The sequence below is a fragment of the Rhyacophila brunnea genome, unplaced genomic scaffold (genome assembly GCF_057557595.1).
Source record: "Rhyacophila brunnea isolate RB1 unplaced genomic scaffold, BYU_Rbru_1.0 scaffold_13, whole genome shotgun sequence".
NCBI lineage: Eukaryota > Metazoa > Arthropoda > Insecta > Trichoptera > Rhyacophilidae > Rhyacophila > Rhyacophila brunnea.
Genome location: NW_028232785.1, coordinates 1,505,729 through 1,520,359, shown reverse-complemented (window position 1 = coordinate 1,520,359; position 14,631 = coordinate 1,505,729). Strand labels below are relative to the sequence as shown.

Here is a 14,631-nt window from a genome sequence, read left to right as displayed (position 1 = left end):
TACGCATTGAACATCACTAGCGCTTTCTTGACAAATTAGCAGATTGTGTAAAACAATTATAAAAATGTACTTACCTCATAATTTCGAGGTTTTATGGCTCGAATCGCTTTACTATTAATTGTGGAGTACTCCTGGCCACTAGTTTTTAGTTTATTTTTTACATTTTAGACACTTCCATCATCTTTTTGGCGACGTTTTTTAACAGAAGTCGTGAGTGTCAACACACCGTTTTCAGCCATTTCATATGGAATGCCGTTGAACGCTGCAGTGGTACTTACACCCTTACATATAAAACTCGCCAATGGACTTACATCGTCGCCAGATTTAAATATTTAATTGTATTTTTTTGACTTGCTTAAGGCACTTAGTTTATAGTTAATAGTATTGGCGTTGGTATGTAGAACTGTTTTCTATAAAAATGTCAGTTTTTAAAATGTTGGTACTTAGCGCCTTAATTAATACACGTATTCATTATGCTGTCCAGTGTATTGTTATTTATAAGATAGGGTTTTTACTAATTAGGTTTTTTACTGACACTTCAGCTATTCATAATGTGTTTATGGTATTTTTTGTTGTAATTTTTGACTAAATAGGTAGGTAATGGAGTTTTTACCTACTTTATTGTATTGATTTACTATATAAGGTAGAGTTAAGGGTGTTCGTTGTCAGTGTGTGTTTGCCTTTGGTGAGTGTACGCGATGCCTGAAGATGCCGAAAGGCAAAATCCGGGTCGCAAAAAACGACTTAAATGGAATAGTACAGAGCTTGAATCCATTAGAACTAATATATGTGTAACCAATTAACTGTTCACTACACTACTTCAATAATCATTACACAAAAAAAGAGGATTCCCATGGCAACATTGTATTTTCATACGTGTTCGTGTACAATTAATAAGTATCATAATATAATTTAAAATAAAACAAAATAATATTATAAATATAATTATGCAGATAATGCCATGAGGACACCTATAAGTGGCGGAAACTGGTCGATACTCAATTATGTCGACAAATTCAATTGGTATATTATATTGCTATAAAAAAAGGACACCTACTCAATGGAAATTCAAAACGAATGTACCAACTTTCCTTATCCAAATCAATCGGTTTAAATGTCACTAGCGACTCATTTATAGTTTTCTTTTAATCGGTGGAAGTGTTAAATAGTTTTCTTCCACGGTTATTAAAACATTTCCAATTCGATATCCGACATGACTCGGTACATAATATACTTTATTATATCGTTGGCACCATTACTTGTCGATTCTCTGGAGAATGTTTATCCCGAGAAAGTAATAAATAACATTTGAAAAACTAACCTCGGCAACGTGGCGGGGATAAACATCATACTCGTGTTTGATGTAAGTATTTAACTCTGGATCATTTCCATGTAATGACACATCGAACAGACGTTGCTCATTTGAATCAGGTTCGAAGTCACCTCCTTCGCGTTTTACGTCCATTTTACGATTTGAAAGCGTTCGTTCTCAAAGATTATGGACCGACTCAAACTGGAAGCAATCCTGACAAAACGGTATCTGGCAGCCGTGATAGTAGACGATGATTGCTCCCGCTATAGACAAAAGACACCGAATATTATTGCCACATTATATGTATTATTTTTAACTAAACGAAATAGCTATAATTATTTTGCATCCTATTAATTCTATCATAAAATGTAAAAAAAAAATATGAAACAATGGATGTATGGTCGACAATCGACAGTTATAGGTAATATTGTTCTTGATTATTATGGCAGTGGCAATGCAGACGATTTGTCTATAGCCAAGAGATCAAAATCGTTTAGCCAATTGTCTATTGGCACGAGTGTCAATCTAGCTTCTCTAGATATTATCACAGAAGACTGCCTGAGATATTTCTGCGTTCACTAAACTTCGTAAAATGGATGTAAAACGTGAACTAGATGATTTTGAAACTGACAAAGTAGTCCAGCAATGATTTGATGTGCCAATAATCCATCCAAACGATGCGGTTACAAACATTGTTTGTATAAAGCAAGAGAATGTTTCCGATACCAACAGCACTATTGAGGTTAGGTGTTCCAAACTTGTTAATCATTGTAGGATTGTGTTTATTCTTGGTTGAAGTAGTTTCTTACTAATACAAATAAAACAGTTGCATGATATATTGGACTTTACGTACTGTAATATTTAATAATATATTATACATCGTTGTATTGACACTTCATCGATCATTTGACTGAATACCTATACATTCTGCGTCTCTGTGGGCCCTGCTTAAATATTTTCATCTGAATACAGTTGTTGAATGTTTATTAATAATAGGTAGCCAAATAATATAATAGGTCACAGGCTAATACACTAAAATAGGTGTAAACACTTATAAAATACCTACTGCCTTGTTTTTCAGAGCCCTGTAACCAATCTTGCTGACACTAAAACTGAGATTGATCCTCTGCGAGTTGATTTCAAAGAAGAATTTGTCGAAGGCAGTGATCCTAAACCCAGCTGCTCATATTCAAAATGCGAGCCAATAAATCAGGTGCATACCTACTGCATACAATATTTTATTATTATTTTAAATACGTAGGTACCTATGTGCGATCATCTATATATTTAATAACTTACTCTAAAATATCTTGAATAATACACTAATTACTTATTTAAAGAATAATTTATAAAAACACTTTCACGTCGACTTTGAGTCCCGAACTAACTTTAATTTGAGGAAAGGAAGACATCCGGCAAGATCCAACCTGCATCTCCTGGGTTTACGCTCCAATCCGCGCGTTATCCACTATGCTACGAGGTGATATACCAATGACGACAAACTTTAACTATTGGCCTTTTAATACCTGGTCATCAGCGTTCTTACAAATTAAGCTACTAGTAGCAATTGGCTTTTGTTTATTAAATCAAAGTAGGTAGGTACCTACTACTTCAATTACTAATCGACAACACGGATTTCTCCAATATTTTATGATGTAATGTACTCGTGCTTGCTAATAATTTTTAATTAACTATTACTTTTATTCTACGAATAAGTCACATGATTTAAGAATGTATCATTCTAATTATTGAACATACGTCATTTTGAAAAACACTTCTGAGAAAAAAAGATTTTTTCTATTGGTTATATACCTTATATATTTTCTAAGAAGTGTTTTTCAAAATGATGTATGTTTTATAATTAGAATGGTAAATTCTTAAATCTTGTGAATTATTTGTTGAATAAAAGAAGTAGTTAATTAAAAATATGTATATATTCATTGTGTTTATTTAAATCTATAGGGCCATATTGGCGTTCAACCAGTGGCGCACCCAGAATTTAATATGGGGGGGGGGGGGCAAGGAGGAGAATGTAAATTAGTCCGATAGGCTCTTTTTCTTCTTCATATAATTATTTTTACATATTTTCACAATACACGGCGGTATATTTGTATAGTTTCTCCTAGTTTTTATTAAATTGGAGGCATAACGGCGATAACCGTTGAGCGTGTCATCAGCACTGCGCTCAACGATTATTATATGGCGGAAAAGTTTAAAAACTTCACTTTAAATAATATTTCACTGGGTGCATTTTGCGGACTGCACAATTTTGTTCGTTATTTAGTCGCAATTATTCATTTTCAAATATCGAATCGTTTGAGCTGTCAGAATAATAATTCATGGATTTAGGTAGGTAGATATTTACAAATTTTCTGACGTTTTGTATTTAATAGACAACGTTTATATTACAAGAAATGAAAATATAATTAATATTAAATTCCACAGGTTTTTAAAAGGTTTTTCGATAGCTATTTCGGTTGTAACACCATTATCAAGACTATTTAGATAGGCCCTTTGTCTTTGCTTAAATACTATACGTGTATAGATAGAGACAGAATACATTTTCTTATTCATTCCAGCAATATTATGATCTTGTACACTTATTATTAATACTTTGAAAACCCTAAGTGGGTTTTCAATGGATATCAAAATTTACAAAATTTATCAAAATTGCAGTGTTTGAGTACTTATTAATCAATTAAAATATCGGTAATTTGGTAATGCATTCGTCCCCACTAGTAAACATAATTTAAACACACGATTAAGACAATTATACTAATAATATTTTAATTGTTTAATAATGTCAATAAATAACCAAAGTACTCAAACACTGTAATTTTGATAAATTTTGTAAATTTTGATATCCATTAAAACCCACTTAGGGTTTTCAAAGCATTAATAATATTACAATTAATAATAAGTGTACAAATTCATAATATTGCTGGAACGAATAAGAAAATGTATTCTGTCTCTATCTATACACGTAGGTATAGTATTTAAGCAAAGGCAAAAGGCCTATCTTAATAGTCTTGATAATGGTGTTACAACCGAAATAGCTATCGACAAACCCTTTTTAAAAACCTATAGAATTTAATATCAATTATATTTTCATTTCTTGTAAAATGGAATACTACCAAGTAAATGCTAACTCAATTAACGTTTATATTATTTTATTAATAGTAATTATGTATGCTTCTTCTTCTTTCATATGTTAAGTAACCAGATACCTACCTATTAATACTCAATGTATACATAACTATTTTAATTTACAATAATGAGTAGTCTTGTATATTGTAAATAACGATGTTATATTACATTAATAATTATTATGTCGTCGTAAGAAGATATTCATATGTTTTTTTATTTATAATATCAATATATTTTTATAGTTACCTTCAAACTGCCTGACCACTGTAAAACTGGAGACTGATTTTGAGCAGGTTCACTCAGAGTATGAGATTGTTCAAGAGAATGTACAGCAAAGCAAGTATTATAACCCTCAACCTAGTGGCTCGATTTCCGAACGCAAGTCAGTAAACAAGGTACCAAACAATTTTCTATTCATTTTAAATAATCTACTTATACTGATTTAACTTACCAACATACATCTTCTTCCTCTAAAATCGATCGACCCCGCATGTCAAGATTCCTACATAATATCTTTCAGATGTTTTATTTTTTAAATATTATTCTCTCATATGCCTATGTCGCTTGCTCGCTAATGCGATACTTCACCTTCTTTTAGTTGAATCCAGCAACCACTGCTTTGCTCAATTTCTCTACTCTCGGATTGTCAGAGATAATCTTAGAAGCAAAAGAGCCATTCGATGAAATACAGATTGACTATCAACACATTAAAAAAGAATTGGGCGTACATGAAACGATTACTAATAAAGTCAGTCACACTGCTAAACGTAAGCATATTATACAATCTAACGTCACAACGGATCCCAAATTATTAATAGCCGTAATAAAGTTGGAGAAAAAATCTTTTAACAACGAAAATTTTGTGTGCAGTTTATGTTTTCATTTTTTTGCATCTTTATCTCTATTGAAGCTTCACAAAGCGTATCATAAAAAATCAATAACGGATAAAACGAAAAATTACAAAACCATTAGTTCTGATTTCAAAAATCTAAAGAATGATTCTGGTAAAAAGCCATTTAAATGTGACCAATGTGATTACTCTTGTTTACAATCTGGTACGCTGAAAATACACAAAATGGCCCATTCTGGTGAAAGGCCATTTCAATGTGACCAGTGTAATTACTCATGTATACAATCTAGTAATATGAAATTACACAAAATGTCTCATTCTGGTGAAAAACTATTTAAATGTGACCAATGTGGTTACTCTTGTATTCGATCTAATGATATAAAAATTCACAAAATGACACATTCTGGTGAAAAACCATTTACATGTGCCCAATGTAATTACTCTTGTACAACATCTAGTAAGATGAAGGTACACAAAATGACACATTCTGGTGAAAAGCCATTTAACTGTGACCAATGTGAATACTCTTGTATAACACCTCGTACGATGAAAATTCACAAAATGACTCATTCTGGTGAAAAACCATTTAAATGTAACCAATGTGATCACTCTTGTATACAAGCTAGTGCGATGAAAGTACACAAAATGACTCATTCTGGTGAAAGGCAATTTCAATGTGACCAGTGTAATTACTCTTGTATACAATCTAGTAATATGAAATTTCACAAAATGAAACATTCTGGTGAAAAGCCATTTAACTGTGACCAATGTGAATACTCTTGTATTCGATCTGGTGATATGAAATCACACAAAATGTCTCATTCTGGTGAAAAACCATTTACATGTGAGCATTGCGATTACTCTTGTTTACAATCGTGTACGCTGAATAGACACAAAAGGACTCATTCTGGTGAAAGGCCATTTCAATGCGACCAATGTAATTACTCATGTACTACATCTGGTAATATGAAAATTCACAAAAAGACTCGATCTGGAGAAAAATCATTTAAATGTGACTAATGTGATTACTCTTGTTTACAATCTGATACCTTGAAAATACACTAAATGACTCATTCTGGTGAATGGTCATTCCAATGTGACCAGTGTAATTACTCGTGTATAAAATCGGGTAAAATGAAAATACACAAAATGACTCATTATGGTGAAAAGCGTTTTAAATGTACCCAATGTGACTATTTATCTAAAACATCAAGTCATATGAAAAAAACACAATATGACACATTCTGGTGACAAGCCATTTTAACGTGACCAATGTAATTTCTCATGTAGTAGATCTTATATGATGAAAGTACTCATTCTGGCGAAAAACAATTTAAATACCCTAGTATACAATCTGGTAAGATAAAGCACATAATGATTTATTCTGATGAAAAGCCTTTTAAATGTGACTAATGTACATACTCATGTATTACATTTCGTGGTATAAAAAAAAAATTGAGCCATTCTGATGAAAAACCATTTAAATGTGACCAGTGTACTTTTACATGTTTAATATCTCTTATAATGAAAGTACAGAAAATGACTCATTCTGGTGAAAAGTTATTTAAATGTAACCTATATAATTACTCATGTGTACTGGTGGTATTAAAATACACAAAATGAATCATTTTTGTGAAAAGGCATTTAAAGTTGTCTACTGACTCATGTTTTTCATCCAAAGCTATGAAAATACACAAAAAGACTGATTATAAGTGGTAAAAACTAGCATCTTTAGCATTCTCTTCTCAATACAAATATTGGCACCCGGACTGTTTGGTTGCAATATTGAGACATCACACCATTACTGCCTTTCAAGTTTATCATCGTATATGCAAAAAAGATCCAGCCTGTAAAATTATTCCTTTTGCGTCAATTTATTTCTAAAATAATGCCATATAACAAAGTTCATAGATAGTTGGTCTAGATTCCGATTTAAATCATTATTGTATAAATGTTCCAATTGTAGTTGGATCTGTCTTGAAACGATTTTTGACTATAGGAACATTTTATAAATGTCATTAGATTACCAATTATCGTCGCCATGTCTACTGAAATTTCAGTAGATCTACTGATATTTTTATATACTAAAATTATGATATTTTTTCGAACTGCAAGAAATCTACTGTTGTTGTGGTTTTCCATATTCGTAAGTTATCTGATGTTTATTTTAATAAAATACTTGATATGATTTAAGAATGCTTTTTTTTAGATGTATGAAGCTTCTGAATTGACTAAGAAAGCTCTGTAATTCTGCTTAAGAAGCGCCAATGTACCTACTTATATCATCATTGTTTATATTAATCTAATATTATTAAATTTTGTTATTATTACGTAGTTATTCCTCTTTATTAGTCTTATTTCTTCATATAAATATAACAATATAATCTATGCAGTGATGATTTGTGTTACCGACAAATAAAATAACATAGGTAATGTATAATAATAATAAATATATATCGCCCGTTTCATGTTTCATGTCGTATACTATAATATCTATTCTGGAAGCCACTCGCTAAGGACTCTTTTAACTCGCGAGTGACCAGTTGGCAACACTGCCAAAATCCAGAAAATCGATGTCTATGGTACGAGATGAAACGTGAAAAGTGAAATGTCGAAAGAAATCATTATTTTCGTTGGTTATTGACACGGCCACAAAATGTGGACCTTCAGCTAGCATTTTTCGCGACGATTTTTTGACGTCACATCTATTTTGGTCTGATCGTTGATGTCAATTCTACGTCAAATTACGGGTGCCTGCCCCAAGACGAAGCTAAAAGAATATGTAATAAGTCCCATGGTTCAGTCTGAGTGACTTACAGCCACTCAGAGTGAATTATGGATGATTTCTCAGGAGGACCAAATAGTCTTTGTAAGAAAAATGTAAGTACTTAAAAGTCTAGAATATAAGGTTAAAAATAAGCAATTTTATGTAAAAAATTTATGCGATATTATCATTGTCTAAATGCTGTAAACTAAAACAAATTTATAACCGTAATCTTGTTGTATCATATAAAATTATTCTGCGTACGTAATATTTTTGATACCGCGCGAGAGGAGATAGAGGGAGAAGCCTCTTTAATAAGAATTTGAATATAATATACCTACATATTATAATATATATAGAAATAATATGCCTCATATGACTGCGCGAGCTTAATTATAGTCGTCGCTATAATGATCAGAAGTTTAATTTTAAGTGGCTGTTTGTTTCCGATATTTCCACGCAGTTTTTCCTCGTCCATAGGAAAAGCATGCGTTTGGTTCATATAGATATGTTTACAAGACGGTTGTAAGAAGAGATTTAAAGCCCTAGATACCATTAATATTGAAACATTAACATACATCAATGAACCCATTGTTTAAATCTACAACTCACCTATCCTTTTTGCCACCACCCTGTGGTGTAGGTCACGAGACTTGCTCTCAGATTGTGGATACGCGCTCTGTTAAATTCAGTGAAACCCGCGCCTGGAACTAATCTCCATGGCGTGGTTTCCCAGACACAACAGGAGTCTGGAGTGAGTGCTGCATGGATTATTGACCCCTGAGGACAATCTTACTATACCGATTGAGCGCCAGCGAGTTTTTCACTAACGTGGAAACAACTGCAAAAGCCCGACTTAAGTAATTGGGATAACTCAAGGATTGAATAACAAGATCCTAATTAAATCAAGCCATTGTATTGAACTAATAAGAATTACAACTTAAATACAGCGGCATACAACTAAGCTAATCAGGGACAACATCGTAAGACTAACCAAGTACATTATTACGCTACAACCTTAAGGGCGGGCGTGCTCATCGTAGGTCAAAATCGAGCTTTCATTGTATATTCAAAGCATGATCCTGGACATTCCTTAAACGTTGTAGATAATCTATTTATATAATTTTGAACCGTATTTACCTTTATATTGAGTTTAAACATTTGATGACTGCAAAAAGTATTTTTATTACATAAAATAGTATTCCTTTAAACCTCTCGCTCTAATGTTTTAGAGTATAGTCATATTTCAGTACAAGCATGTGCAGTGGTGTTAAGATTTTTTATATTTATTAATTTTTAAACGCATTTATAAAACCATTACTATAATTTATGTCGACATTATTATAGTGAAATATTTACAATAAAAAAATATATTGATTATCTCTGTGATCCGAAATTTGACAAGAATTGGGCATTTTATAATTCAAAAAATGGGCAAGATTAACACATTTGAAGATAATTCTAAAAATACTAATTATAAGCTATGTATTTGACCATTCAAGTGTGATAAACGTCATACGAATAATGATTGCTTTATAATAATTATTGAGCTAGGAAGAAGGTAGTGTTTTTGGAAATACGCCATTTCTTTTGGCATTCCGCAGTGGTTAAGCTACAACATACTTCCGTAGCCATAAATTGACAAACTAAAACTAAAGTAGTATACTGTTTATCTACCATCTGTAACCACTCTCGTTATTTTGATTTCATTTCCCCGAGCGCTGATAAACCAAATTCGCAAAGATACGACGATGCAAAAGGCAACAGAGATTTAATTGCTGTTGTAGCCAATCGAGGATATTGACTCCAAAGCGATATCCAAAATGCAAATAGACTTCTCAGAACTGAGAACTCTAGCTCAAAAAATGAGGCTTTGTGCACAAGGTCGTTTTTAAGGTCTATTAAAATTTCCTCCTGTTAGTGTCAGGTGTGTACGATGTAATGTGTGATGCAAAAAGTCTGCAATTTTATTGGTGAATCTGCAATCTAATTCGATGTACGTCCTCAACACAAATCATTGATTCAACAGTATCCCTGTGTCGCGTCGACCACTGTACGAACTTGACAAATAGTTATTGAAATGTGTAGATGTTCAATTTATTTAAAAACGAAGAGAGTTTAAATGAATAGGAATATTTGAAATAAACAGTTTATAGACTTCTTTCTTCGCGGCACACCTCGAGACTTCTACGGCACACAGTTTAGCAGACACTGAACTAGACCGTGTCCATGAGTTTTTACATTTCTATCGGTTTTTCACCAGAATGTAAAAGTTTATGTATTTTTAGGTTACTAGAATGCATATACGAGTAATCACACTATTCACATTTAATGAGTTTAAAGAGAGTAACAGAATGAGTAAAATTGTGTTTTTTCTTGAGCATATGAGTAATTGATCACATATAAACGGCCTTTCACCAGGATAAGTCATTTCGTGTCGTTTTAGGCAGGTGAATGTTAAACATGAGTCTTTTAATACAATTACTTTAAACACAATTACTACATGTTAATGACATTTCACCAAATAGGAATTATTTTGTGTTTTTTTATCCCTTGAGATGTGATGCATGACAAATCAAATTAATCACATTTAAACGGCTTGTCACCAGAATGAGTCATTTTATGTTTCTTTATATCGCTAGATATTAAACATGAGTAATCACATTGAACACATTTATATGGCTTTTCACCAGAATGAGTCATTTTATGTTTTTTTAAGGAACTAGACGTTGTACAAGAAAAATTACACTGGTCAGATCTAAATGGCTTTTCACCAGAATGAGTGAAATTATGTCTTTTCAAATCGCCAGATAATATACATGAGTAATCACATTGATTACATTTAAATGGTTTTTCACCAGAATGAATGAAATTATGTCTTTTTAAATGACTAGATAATATACATGAGTAATCACATTGATCACATTTAAATGGTTTTTCACCAGTATGAGTCATTTTATGTTTTTTCATATCGCTAGATCTTATACTTGAGAAATCACATTGATCACATTTAAATGGCTTTTCACCAGAATGAGTCATTTTGTGTTTTTTCATTGCACCAGATTGTATACAAGAGTAATCACATTGATTACATTTAAATGGCTTTTCACCAGAATGAATCATTTTGTGTTTTTTCATTGCACCAGATTGTATACAAGAGTAATCACATTGATAACATTTAAATGGCTTTTCACCAGAATGAGTCATTTTGTGTTTTTTCATTGCACCAGATTGTATACAAGAGTAGTCACATTGTTCACATTTAAATGGCTTTTCGACAGAATGAGTCACTTTGTGAAGTTTCATACTACCAGATGTTATACATGAGTAATGACACTGGTCACATTTAAATGGTCTTTCACCGGAATGAGACATTTTGTGTGATTTCATTCTATCAGATCTAATACATGAGTATTTGCATTTATCACAATTAAATGGCTTTTCACCAGAACATGCCATCTTGTGTAATTTCATGTTATCAGATCTAAAACATGAGTAATTGCATTTATCACAATTAAAAGGCTTTTCACCCGAATGAGTCATTTTGTGATTCTTCATCGTATCAGATCTATGACATGCGTAATCGCATTGGTCACATTCAAACTGCTTTTCATCGGAATGAATCATTTTGTGTGACTTAATTTGAATTGATGTTTTAGAACAGTAATTACATTGGTCACATTTAAATGGTCTTTCAACAGAATGAGACATTTTGTGTAATTTCATTCTATCAGATCTAATACATGAGTATTTGCATTTATCACAATTAAATGGCTTTTCACTGGAATGAGTCATTTTGTGTATTTTCATTCCACCAGATGTTTTAGATGAGTAGTCACATTGGTCACACTTTAATGGCCTTACACGAGAGTGATTCATTTTGTGTTGTTTTAAATTTCCAGAATGAATGCTATAGTAGTTACATTGATTACATTTAAATGCTTTTTTATCAGATTGAGTCATTTTGTTTTGATTCTTGAATTCAGATCGCATGCTAACATAATTAACGGTCTCCGCTATTGATTTTTTATGACACGTTTTGTGAAGCTTCAATTGAGATAGCGAGGCAAAAAAATTAAAACAAAAACTGCACACAAAATTTTCCTTATGAAATGACTTTTTCTCTAACTTTATAACAGATACTAATAATTCGGGGTCTGTAAGAGTAGATTGGATATGCTTACGTTTAGCAGTGCGACTGACTATATTACTAATCGTTTCATATACACCCAATTCTTTTTTAATGTCTTGATAGTCAATCTGTATTTCATCGAATGGCTCTTGTACTTCTCTCTCTGACAATCCGAGACTAGCGGAATATGTCATTGCAGTGGATGCAGGAATCAACTACAAGAACGTGGAGTATATTACAATAAGACAAACAATATAGGTATATGAAAGAATAATATTTTAAAAAAATCTATCATCTTAAAAACACTCCTTAATCTTGACATACAGGGAGGATACAATTGAGTAAGAAGGTTTATGTTGGTAAGTTAAATCAGTATATTAGTAGATTATCATAAAAATATAGAGTGTTGAATATCTGATTTCCTGGGTTGCATTCGGAATAAGAGCAACTATATTGAGGATTCACATAATTTCTTTGCTCTACATCCTCTTGAACAATCTCATTCTCTGAGTCAACCCGCTCGAAATCAGTCTCCAATTTTACAGTGGTAGGGTATTTTGAAGGGATCAAAAAGAATGCATTATTTTAATTTAATTAAAAAGCAAACCAGTGTTTTCTTATGGTGGTATAATAAAGTATGCCTAAAACGAATTGGAAGAGATTTCGCAACATGTATGCCGCACGATGTTGGAGGGGTGTTATGTGACTATAGTGGATACATTTAATATTAAATATGCGAAGGTACGATTTTACCAGCGCACACATGCTTTTCTATATCTCCATCCCCCGTAGTAAGGCGTCTACCATGGCATAACGAACGGTAAGCGACCGTCAATTTTGAGCTGATTATTCAAGGAGCAACTTCCCAATACATTGGTTAGCGTGCACTACAGTGCGTGATTGAGAAAGACATTTTCGCTTGTCGATACCAAGTCTCGATGGCCCATACAAAAACGACAATCATAGTTTATTACGATTTTCATACGATTAAAGAAAACTGATTGATATTTCTCATTAGGTACCTAACTAAATTTACGAAATACCTATTTTTGTTTTCTTGTTCCATGGCTTATGAGTAAACACGGGAACATAATATGTATTTGCAAAATGCATTGCAATAATAATATAACTTTCCATCAACTCAATGATGTATGTTGGCAATTCCTGTTGAAATATTGTCACATCTAAAATTTGCGAATTATGATATCATTGCTTTCATGTTAGAGGTACAAATACCTCTTTGATGTTCTGACCGCCTGATACACCGACGCTAAATCAAAAAGTATCCGAATCCTATTTTGCAACTGACCAAAAGAAATCAGGTTGATTATCAGGAGGAATATTTGGAGCTTCATAGAAAAAATAAACTACTAAATTGGCTACTACTTTTTGACTACTAAAAAAAAGGTGAGCAAGTTCCACCTAAAACCTAGTGAAACCGTTAGAATTTTAGGCCAACGGTGAGTCGAATTCGTTGCCCTATCACGCACAACAAAGTATTATTTTGTTCAGTTGCAACACCATTATAATTGCATGTAGGTAAATACCTGATTTTCTGGGTTGCATTCGGAATAAGAGCAAGTGGGCTGACGGTTATCATAATTGCTTTGCTCTAGATCCTCTTGAACAATCTCATTCTCTGAGTTAACCCGCTCGAAATCAATCTCCGATTTTAAATTCGTAGGGTATTTTGAAGCGATCTAAAAAAATACATTGATTTAATAAATTTAAAAGCATAATATAAAAGTGTCTTATTATGAAAATATAATATGGTGTACGGAAAAATTGTGTGCGTAATAAAGTGTGAAAATGGATCAACAGATTTTTGCCTTCTATTAAAAAGCTACACCTCAAAAGATATGTCAAAAAAAATCGATTGGTTTCGACCAATAAATACAATATCAATAAAAACAAGCATACCTACCATAAAGTTAGGCAAAAATGAAATGGACCAAACGATAAAAATCTTTAATAGCATAGGGCGTAATGCTCAATTCGTACTTACCACAAACTTACAGTAAAATTGGTAAGTAGCCGAAATCCATCTGTTAACTATAGATTATAGAGATAAGGAATCCTTAACCATAGACTACTTTTGTTATGAACTCGCCCGCTTGCCCCCCTTCTGTATTACCATTTACCACTGACAGCTGCTGTCAAAATAAATTTACGTGTCTATAAAACGTCCCATACACTCAAATTCATTTAACAATTGATCTCAATATAGGTATTGAACAACTATTAAATATCCGTGACATTTAATACGACATATTTTCCTTTACTTTCGTTGATTCTGTACATGTTTTAATTTAGTAAAACCGATTATCGAATTGAAATGTCAGTGTCAATGAATTATGAAATAACTTTTCTTATTCGGATTTAGATATTTATGTAATATTAAACCAATAGATATGTAGTTGAAATAT

At 32.3% G+C, this 14,631-nt stretch overlaps 1 protein-coding gene and 1 long non-coding RNA gene across 4 annotated transcripts in view; one reads left to right on the top strand and one right to left on the bottom strand.

The window, feature by feature from the left end:
- The window catches only part of LOC147076097 (uncharacterized), an 833,775-nt gene that overhangs the window by 543,497 nt on the left and 275,647 nt on the right, over nt 1-14,631 (bottom strand). The gene's annotated exons all lie outside the window — the stretch shown is intronic.
- LOC147076110 (uncharacterized) lies at nt 1,859-7,372 on the top strand. Its single transcript, XR_015069568.1, has 4 exons — nt 1,859-2,054; nt 2,394-2,525; nt 4,702-4,854; nt 5,058-7,372. It is a non-coding gene; the product is annotated as an uncharacterized LOC147076110 (long non-coding RNA).